This window comes from Lepus europaeus, chromosome 19, assembly GCF_033115175.1.
Source record: "Lepus europaeus isolate LE1 chromosome 19, mLepTim1.pri, whole genome shotgun sequence".
In the NCBI taxonomy this organism is placed as follows: Eukaryota; Metazoa; Chordata; class Mammalia; order Lagomorpha; family Leporidae; genus Lepus; species Lepus europaeus.
Window position 1 is genome coordinate 33511843 of NC_084845.1, and position 9287 is coordinate 33521129.

The following is a 9287-nucleotide window of genomic DNA, read 5'->3' on the forward strand; positions in this document are numbered from 1 at the left end:
ACGATAAAGTCCATTGATAATATCCAGAAAACACAAACACAGAGGCTGTAGCAAGATGTGGGATTGAGTAAGGCACATCACAACAGGATATTTCTGCAATCATCCAGTCGTATCTCGAGAAAGTATTGTGGATTTCGTATGCAATGGACTCAGGAAATCACACTCAAACTGGTTTTGGAGAAAAGCAAAGTCTTTTTCTTGGGCAAGTGGACAAAATGCCATGTATAAAAACTAAAATATCATTTTTTTTTTTGCCGAGCTTTCGATAGCCCTCTCCTAGAAAACATGAATGTGCAGATTTTTCGTCTCCATGTGGAACCAATTCATGTTTGGCAGCACAAAGCATAATATTCCCTGCTAAAATTCATTCAAAATGATAGAGTCTATTGATAATATCAAGAAAACAAAAACACAGAGCCTGTAGCAAGCTCTGGGATTGAGATAGCCAAAACACAACTGGACATTTCCGGTTTTGGAAAAAGCAAAATCCTATTCTTGGGCAAGGGGATAAAATATTATGTATACAAACACATACTTCGTGTTTGTTTCCCACAGTTGCTCTAGCTTTATCCCCAGAAAACACCAATGTGGCAAGGTTTTGTCTCCATGTGGAACCAATTAGTGTTAGCCAGCACAAAACAAAATGTTCCCTGCTAAAATTCATTCCAAACCATAAAGTGGATTGATAATATCCAGAAAACACAAACACAGGCTGTAGCAAGATCTGGGATTTAGTTAGCCACAACACAACACGATATTTTTAGTTTCATCCAGACATAGCTCAACAGAGTATTGTGGACTTCGTATTCAATGGACCCAAACAATCACAGTCAAACTGGTTTTGGAGAAAACTCTAGTCTTTTTCTTAGAGAAGTGGATAACATGTCGTGTTTACAAACACAATATATCACATTTGTTTGCCGTAGTTGCTCTACATTTATCGCTAGAAAAAATGAATGTATAGAGGTTTTGACTCCACGTGGAAATAATTAGCATTGGCCAGCAGAAAATAAAAGGTTCTCTGCTAAATTTCATTGAAAAACATAAAGTCCATTGACAATATCCAGAAATCACACACCCAGCATCTGTAGGATGATCTGGGCTGTTAGACACAACAATGGTGGATAGTTCTGGTTTCATTCAGTCATAGCCAGACAAAGTGTTTTGGAATTCATATGCAATGGACTCAGAAAATCACCCTCAAACTGGTTTTGGAGAAAAGCAAAGTCTTTTCCTTGGGCAAGTGGATTAAATGCCATGTACATAAACAAAGATACCATATTTTTTTTGCCGAGGTTGCTATAGCTTTCTCCTAGAAAACTTGAATGTACAGATTTTTTGTCTCCATGTGGAACCAATTCATGTTTGGCAGCACAAAACAAAATGTTCCCTGCTAAAATTCATTCAAAATGATAAAGTCCATTGATAATATCCAGAAAACACAAATATGGAAGCTGTAGCAAGCTCTGGGATTGAGATAGCCACAACACAACCGGATATGTCTGATTGTATCCAGTCATATCCAGACAAAGGATTGTGGAATTCATATTCAATGGATGCAGAAAATCACAGTCAAACTGGTTTGGAAGAAAAGCAAAGTCTTTTTCTTGGGTAAGTGGAGAACATGTCATGTTTACAAACAGGAACAGCATGTTTGCAGCAGTTGCTCTAGCTTTCTCAATAGAAAACAATTATTTGAGGTGGTTTTTTCTCCATGTGGAAATCATTAGCATTACTAGCACAAAATAAAATGTTCCCCGCTAAAATTCCTTCCAACCCATAAGGTCCATTGATAATATCCAAAAAACACAAACACAGAGACTGTAGCAAGATCTGGGATTGAGTTAGCCAAAACACAACTGGATATTTCCGGTTTGATCCATTCATATCTGGACAAAGTGTGGTGCAATTCTTATGCAAGGGACCTCGAATTGCACAAAGTCGATTTGGAAAAGGCAAAATCCTATTCTTGGGCAAGTGGATAAAATGTTATGTATACAAACACATATATCATGTTTGTTTCCCACACTTGCTCTAGCTTTATACCTAGAAAACAAGAATGTGATGTTTTGTCTCCATGTGGAACCAATTAGTGTTAGCCAGCACAAAACAAAATGTACCCTGATCAAATCCTTTCCAAACCATAAAGTCCATTGATAATATGCAGAAAACACAAACACAGAGGCTGTAGCAAGATCTGGGATTGAGTAAGCCACAACACAACAGGATATTTCTGGTTTCATCTAGTCATATCTCGACAGAGTATTGTGGAATTCATATTCAATAGACACAAAAAATCACAGTCAAACTGGTTTTGGAGAAAAGCAAAGTCTTTTTCTTAGACAAGTGGATAACATGTCATGTTAACAAACACAAATAAATCGTTTGTTTGCCACAGATGCTCTAGCTTTATCCCTAGAAAACAGGAATTTGGAGAGGTTTTTACTCCATGTGGATACAATTAGCATTTGCCAGCACAAAATAAAAGGTTCTCTGCTAAAGTTCATACAAAACTGTAAAGTACACGGACAATATCCAGAAAACACAAACACAGCATCTGTTGGATGAGCTGTGCTTGAGTTATCCTAAACACAACAGGATAGTTCTGGTTTCATTCAGTCATATCCGCACAAAGTGTTGTGGAATTCGTATGCAATGGACTCAGAAAATCACACTCAAACTGGTTTTGGGGAAAGGTAAAGTCTTTTTCTTAGGCAAGTGGATAAAATGCCATGTACATAAACAAAGATATCATATTTTTTTTGCCGAGGTTGCTATAGATTTCTCCTAGAAAACTTGAATGTACAGATTTTTGTCTCCATGTGGAACCACTTCATGTTTGGCAGCCCCAAAAAATTTTCCCTGCTAAAATCCATTCAAAATGATAAAGTCCATTGATAATATCCAGAAAACACAAATATGGAAGCTGTAGCAATCTCTGGGATTGAGATAGCCACAACACAACCGGATATGTCTGATTGTATCCAGTCATATCCAGACAAAGTATTGTGGAATTCATATTCAACGGATGCAGAAAGTCACATTCAAACTGGTTTGGAAGAAAATCAAAGTCTTTTTCTTGGGTAAGTGGAGAACATGTCATGTTTACAAACAGAAATAGCATGTTTGCAGCAGTTGCTCTTGCTTTCTCTATCAAAAACACAAATTTGGGCCGGCGCCGTGGCTCAACAGGCTAATCCTCCGCCTTGCGGCGCCGGCACACCGGGTTCTAGTCCCGGTCGGGGCACCGATCCTGTCCCGGTTGCCCCTCTTCCAGGCCAGCTCTCTGCTGTGGCCAGGGAGTGCAGTGGAGGATGGCCCAAGTGTTTGGGCTCTGCACCCCATGGGAGACCAGGAGAAGCACCTGGCTCCTGCCATTGGAACAGCGCGGTGTGCCGGCCGCAGCGCGCTACTGCGGCAGCCATTAGAGGGTGAACCAACGGCAAAGGAAGACCTTTCTCTCTGTGTCTCTCTCTCTCTCACTGTCCACTCTGCCTGTCAAAAATAAAAAAAATAAAAAAAAACACAAATTTGTAGCAGTTTTTTCTCCATGTGGAAATCTTGTGCATTTACTAGCACAAAATAAAATGTTCCCCACTAAAATTCCTTCCAACCCGTAAGGTCCATTGATAATATCCAGAAAACACAAACACAGAGACTGTAGCAAGATCTGGGATTGAGTTAGCCAAAACACAACTGGATATTTCCGGTTTGATCCAGTCATATCTGGACAAAGTGTTGTGTAACTCTTATGCAAGGGACCTCGAATTGCAGAAAGTGGTTTTGGAAAAAGCCAAATCCTATTCTTGGGCAAGTGGATAAAATGTTATGTATACAAACACATATATCATGTTTGTTTCCCACACTTGCTCTAGCTTTATCCCTAGAAAAAACGAATGTGCAAAGGTTTTGTCTCCATGTGTGACCAATAAGTGGTAGCCAGCACCAAACAAAATATTCCCTGATCAAATCCTTTCCAAACCATAAAGTCCATTGATAATATGCAGAAAACACAAGCACAGAGGCTGTTGCAAGATCTGGGATTGAGTAAGCCACAACACAACAGGATATTTCTGGTTCATGCAGTCATACCTCGACAGAGTATTGTGGAATTCACTTTCAATAGACTCAAAAAATCACAGTCAAACTGGTTTTGGAGAAAAGCAAAGTCTTTTTCTTAGACAAGTGGATAACATGTCATGTTAACAAACACAAATAAATCGTTTGTTTGCCACAGATGCTCTAGCTTTATCCCTAGAAAACAGGAATTTGGAGAGGTTTTGACTCCATCTGCAACACAATTAGCATTTGCCAGCACAAAATAAAAGGTTCTCTGCTAAAGTTCATTCAAAACCGTAAAGTCCATTGACAATATCCAGAAAACACACACACAGCATCTGTTGGATGACCTGGGCTTGAATAGACAAAACACTGCTGGATAGTTCTGGTTTCATTCAGTCATATCCGGACAAAGTGTTGTGGAATTCCTATGCAATGGACTCAGAAAATCACCCTCAAACTGGTTTTGGAGAAAAGCAAAGTCTTTTTCTTAGGCAAGTGGATAGAATGCCATGTACATAAACAAAGATATCATATTTTTTGGCCGAGGTTGCTATAGCTTTCTCCTAGAAATCTTGAATGTACAGATTTTTGTCTCCATGTGGAACCAATTCATGTTTGGCAGCACAAAACAAAATGTTCCCTGCTAAAATTCATTCAAAATGATAAAGTCCATTGATAATATCCAGAAAACACAAATATGGAGGCTGTAGCAAGCTCTGGGATTGAGATAGCCACAACACAACCGGATATGTCTGATTGCATCCAGTCATATCCGGACAAAGGATTGTGGAATTCATATTCAATGGATGCAGAAAATCACAGTCAAACTGGTTTGGAAGAAAAGCAAAGTTATTTTTTTGGGTAAGTGGAGAACATGTCATGTATACAAACAGAAATATCATGTTTGCAGCAGTTGCTCTTGTTTCTCAATAGAAAACAGAAATTTGTAGCAGTTTTTTCTCCATGTGGAAATCATTAGCATTTACTATCACAAAATAAAATGTTTCCTGCTAAAATTCATTCCATCCCGTAACGTCCATTGATAATATCCAGAAAACACAAACACAGAGACTGTAGCAAGATCTGGGATTGAGTTCGCCAAAACACAACTGGATATTTCTGGTTTGATCCAGTCATATCTGGACAAAGTGTTGTGCAGTTCTTATGCAAGGGACCTTGAACTGCACAAAGTTGATTTCGAAAAAGCAAAATCCTATTCTTGGGCAAGTGGATAAAATGTTATGTATACAAACACATATATCATGTTTGTTTCCTGCACTTGCTCTAGCTTTATCCCTAGAAAACAGGAATGTGCAAAGGTTTTGTCTCCATGTGGAACCAATTAGTATTAGGCAGCACAAACCAAAATGTTCCCTGATCAAATCCTTTCCAAACCATAGAGTCCATTGACAATATCCCGAAAACACAAACACAGCATCTGTTGGATGACCTGGGCTTGAGTTAGCCACAAGACTGCTGGATAGTTCTGGTTTCATTCAGTCATATCCGCACAAAGTGTTGTGGAATTTGTATGCAATGGACTCAGAAAATCACACTCAATCTGGTTTTGGAGAAAAGCAAAGTCTTTTTCTTAAGCAAGTGGATAAAATGCCATGTACATAAACAAAGATATCATATTTTTTTGCCGAGGTTGCTATAGCTTTCTCCTAGAAAACTTGATTTGTTATGTGTATTTCTAAAGTGCTCATGTTAATAGTAACAAAGGTCTAGACAAACATTTTTATCATCATCAAAGGTCCAAGACAACATTTTTATCATCAGTCTTTTAAAATAAAAAAAACGTTTTCATGGTATATTGTGCAAAATATTGAGCATCCTCTTATCAGATCAGATAAGCACCAATGGACTGACAGTTGCATAGACAATGACCACAACACATTGGACACCAATGATAACTGAGTCATATGACCACAGTGGAAGATTGAGCTGCCAAATTGTATCACAGAATGACAATGCAGTAGAAAATATAAATTTAGTTATATGACAACTAGAATGAAAATGAATAAGACACATTTATTTGTATCTTTAAATTTAGAGAAATTATACAATTATGAAATATGCTAACCCAGTAAAGCAATTCATAAATAACACAAAGAGGTATAAATTATTGATATCAGCATTTCATTGTATTAAAAAGAGATAAGTAAATAGAAGTATTCAAACAGAAATAAATGAACTACATAACCAAGTAAGAGTAAAACTGGAGAATAGAGAAAAAGAAATACACCTAAACAATCTACACAGCCCTTAAATAATCCATAAAAGAGAGATATAAAAATTATGATTGTTGACAAAAATTATTTTCTAGGTTATATTTGAATATTTACCTATTTTTAGTTTAAAAGGTAAAATAAAAATATTTTCCAAAGTAGATCATGAAAGATTTGATTGCCATCAGAAATATCTAAAGTATTCAATTTAAGAAGAAAGAAACATTTTCCTTTCTGATTTTCTGAAATCAGAATGAATAAACAAGAAACTTATAAACATATGGAAATTTTAAATCATGCTGAATATAGAATTAAAGAAATGTAAATTCTGGACAAATAGGTCTGAAAGCATTTAGATATAAGAAAATATAATGGAATAAAATGGAATTGATTAGATAGAAACCTAATGTAATAGAATAATTTATATGTTCTCAGAAACATTTACACTAAGACAGTCATTCTTAAAATTATGTATTTGCTTTTTCTTTATTTAATGTCAGAGAGAAGATAGATGATAGATAGATAGGTAGATAGATAGATAACAAATAGGTAAATAAGCATATGATTCATTGTTCATTGCTGATGTACACAGCCAGGATTAGGCCAGGCTAAAGGCAAGATCCTGTCACTCCCACGTGGGTTACAGGAATACAAGTAGATGAGCAAGCATATGCTGCCAATCACAGTGTGCACTAACAATTAGCTCGATTAGAAACAGAGGCAAAATTCGAACCTGGGCACTCCAGTATGGGATGTGGGCTTCCCAAGTGGTACCTTAACTACTGAACAATATGCCCACTAAAAGACAACCATTTTTGTCATCAACTTGTTAAAATTGAAATCTTTTCCATGATATATTGTACAAAACAATGAGTATTCTCTCATCAGAACTGATAAGCTGTTCTGGACTAATAGTGGATTAGACATAGACCACAACAATCTGGACACCCATGAAAACATGTCCACAATATGAGGGATGTGGATGAGATGATGAAGTCCACCCAGTACATGACCACATAGAAAGTCACCAGCAGCAGGATGGTCTGGGTGGCCCTTTTCTCTGGGGAGGATACTGGGGATAGGCTGGTGCTGTGAAGGTTCTGGGACCTCCTCTGATGCCTAAGTAAGAGGATCACCATGTATGCACTTGAGAGCAGCATGACTCCCACAAGGAAGCTGTCCCTGGATGTGGTCATTGTGAACATCAAGCCCGTGATGCCATGCTTTATGGGGGAAAATGAGCAGTATTTAGTGATAGCCATCACATTGGTCTGAGTCACATTGGAAGATGCCACAGTGTGGAAGATTGTGGTCATACTGAAAGACAAACATACCAGCCATATGGGAAGAACAAATAGAAGATGAAATGTGTATATTTATACTTAAACTGTGCCAACCAGGAGGTGCTAGGACTGATGGTGATGGTCTAGATGATGCTCAGGTGGCAGGTGGTGCAGATGGAGAGCCCCCTCATCACCCTACTGATGTAGAACAAAGCCTTACACTTGAAGTCATTCCATACATTCAATGACACAAACAGGTCTGGAGAGAGCAAAAACAGCATAGTAATGAGCAAAGCAATGTGGACAAAGGCCAGGTGACAGATGGTCAGGTCAGTGGGCTTAGAATGATGATCCAGCAGGATTGAGGAATTGTGAGAGAGGAAGAGGAAGGTGTTGGCTGAGATTCCAATGCCATCTTGATAAAGAATGCATTTATAAACAGCAATGTAAGCAGACATTTGGCTCATCTTAATGGCAGGGAAGAAACACATGCATGTCTGAAAAGCAAACAAACAAGAACAGTATAACTCATGTCATCAGATGGCTCTATAATGCCACCAGAAACTTGCTTTCCCATGCTTTGAAGAATGCTTAGATGCTCATTAGTTAAATAATTCACTTTAAGTCTTATTTACAATAGAGCCAATGTTATTTTTTTCCACTTTTTGCATACTATTGCCTCAGATACAGGCATAACTATCCTCTCTAATTAATTTAATCTAGGGTATTTTGTCCATTTCATATGGACTAAATATGATTTATACATTTTTAGAGATTTATTTGAAAGAGTCACAGAGAGAGAGAGAGAGATAGAGAGAGAGAGAGAGACTTTCCAGTTAACTTCCCAAAGTCCTGCAACAGCTGGCACTGGACCAATTTGAAGCCAGGAGCTTCCAGGTCTCCCACGGTCCTAAGAAATTAGACTATCTTTGACTGCTTTCCCAGGCTATTACTTAGAGCTCGATAGGAAGTGGAGCAGCCACAACTCAAACCAGGACCCCTAGGGATGACAGCACTGCAGGTGGTGGCTGTACCCACTATGCCCCAGTGCCAGGCCCAAATTTATAAATTTTTAAATGACAGAAATTTTCCTCACTGTCCAAGAATGAAGAACAGCTATGTGACGAGTGCCTTCTTTATTCATTGTCCCATAGTAAAAGGTGAAGGAACAAGAGAGTAAGGGGGCTAATGTGCCTTTTTATAATGGCACCAATCACATCTGCAAAGGGGGAGCTCTCATGCCTAATCACTGCCTAAAATTATAATTAAATTTCAACGTGAATTTCAGAGCAAGCATTTCAGTTATAGCAAAGGATTGGAACACTTTAGCTGTATATTGATGAGAAAGAAACAGAAAATTACCACATTCCCCTCCCTTTTCCAAGGCTGGTAATTAAATGATTATGTTATCAAGGCCAGTTACTATAGTCCCATCAATATAAATATACAAGTTAATACAGAAATGTGGGGTGCTTTAATTCTTGACACATATTTAGACTTCTATATCTGAGTTTGAAGCATTTTATAATGCTAATTAAATGCATGTGCATAAAATGGAGAAACCATGACTTGATTACATGTTTATTATTCTTTCACAAAGCTTCATCTACTAAAGGGTTGTTTACATCTGAACTGTGGTGAAGTGATTGGTGAAGCCAAACAACATGGTGCTAATATCAAAAACCTCAAAACCCTCAGCAATCTTGGTTTT

At 37.9% G+C, this 9287-nt stretch overlaps 1 pseudogene; it reads right to left on the reverse strand.

The window, feature by feature from the left end:
* Window positions 1–5868: 5868 nt before the first annotated feature.
* Window positions 5869–8034, reverse strand: LOC133747693 (vomeronasal type-1 receptor 90-like; annotated as a pseudogene).
* Between the last annotated feature and the right edge of the window lie 1253 nt (window positions 8035–9287).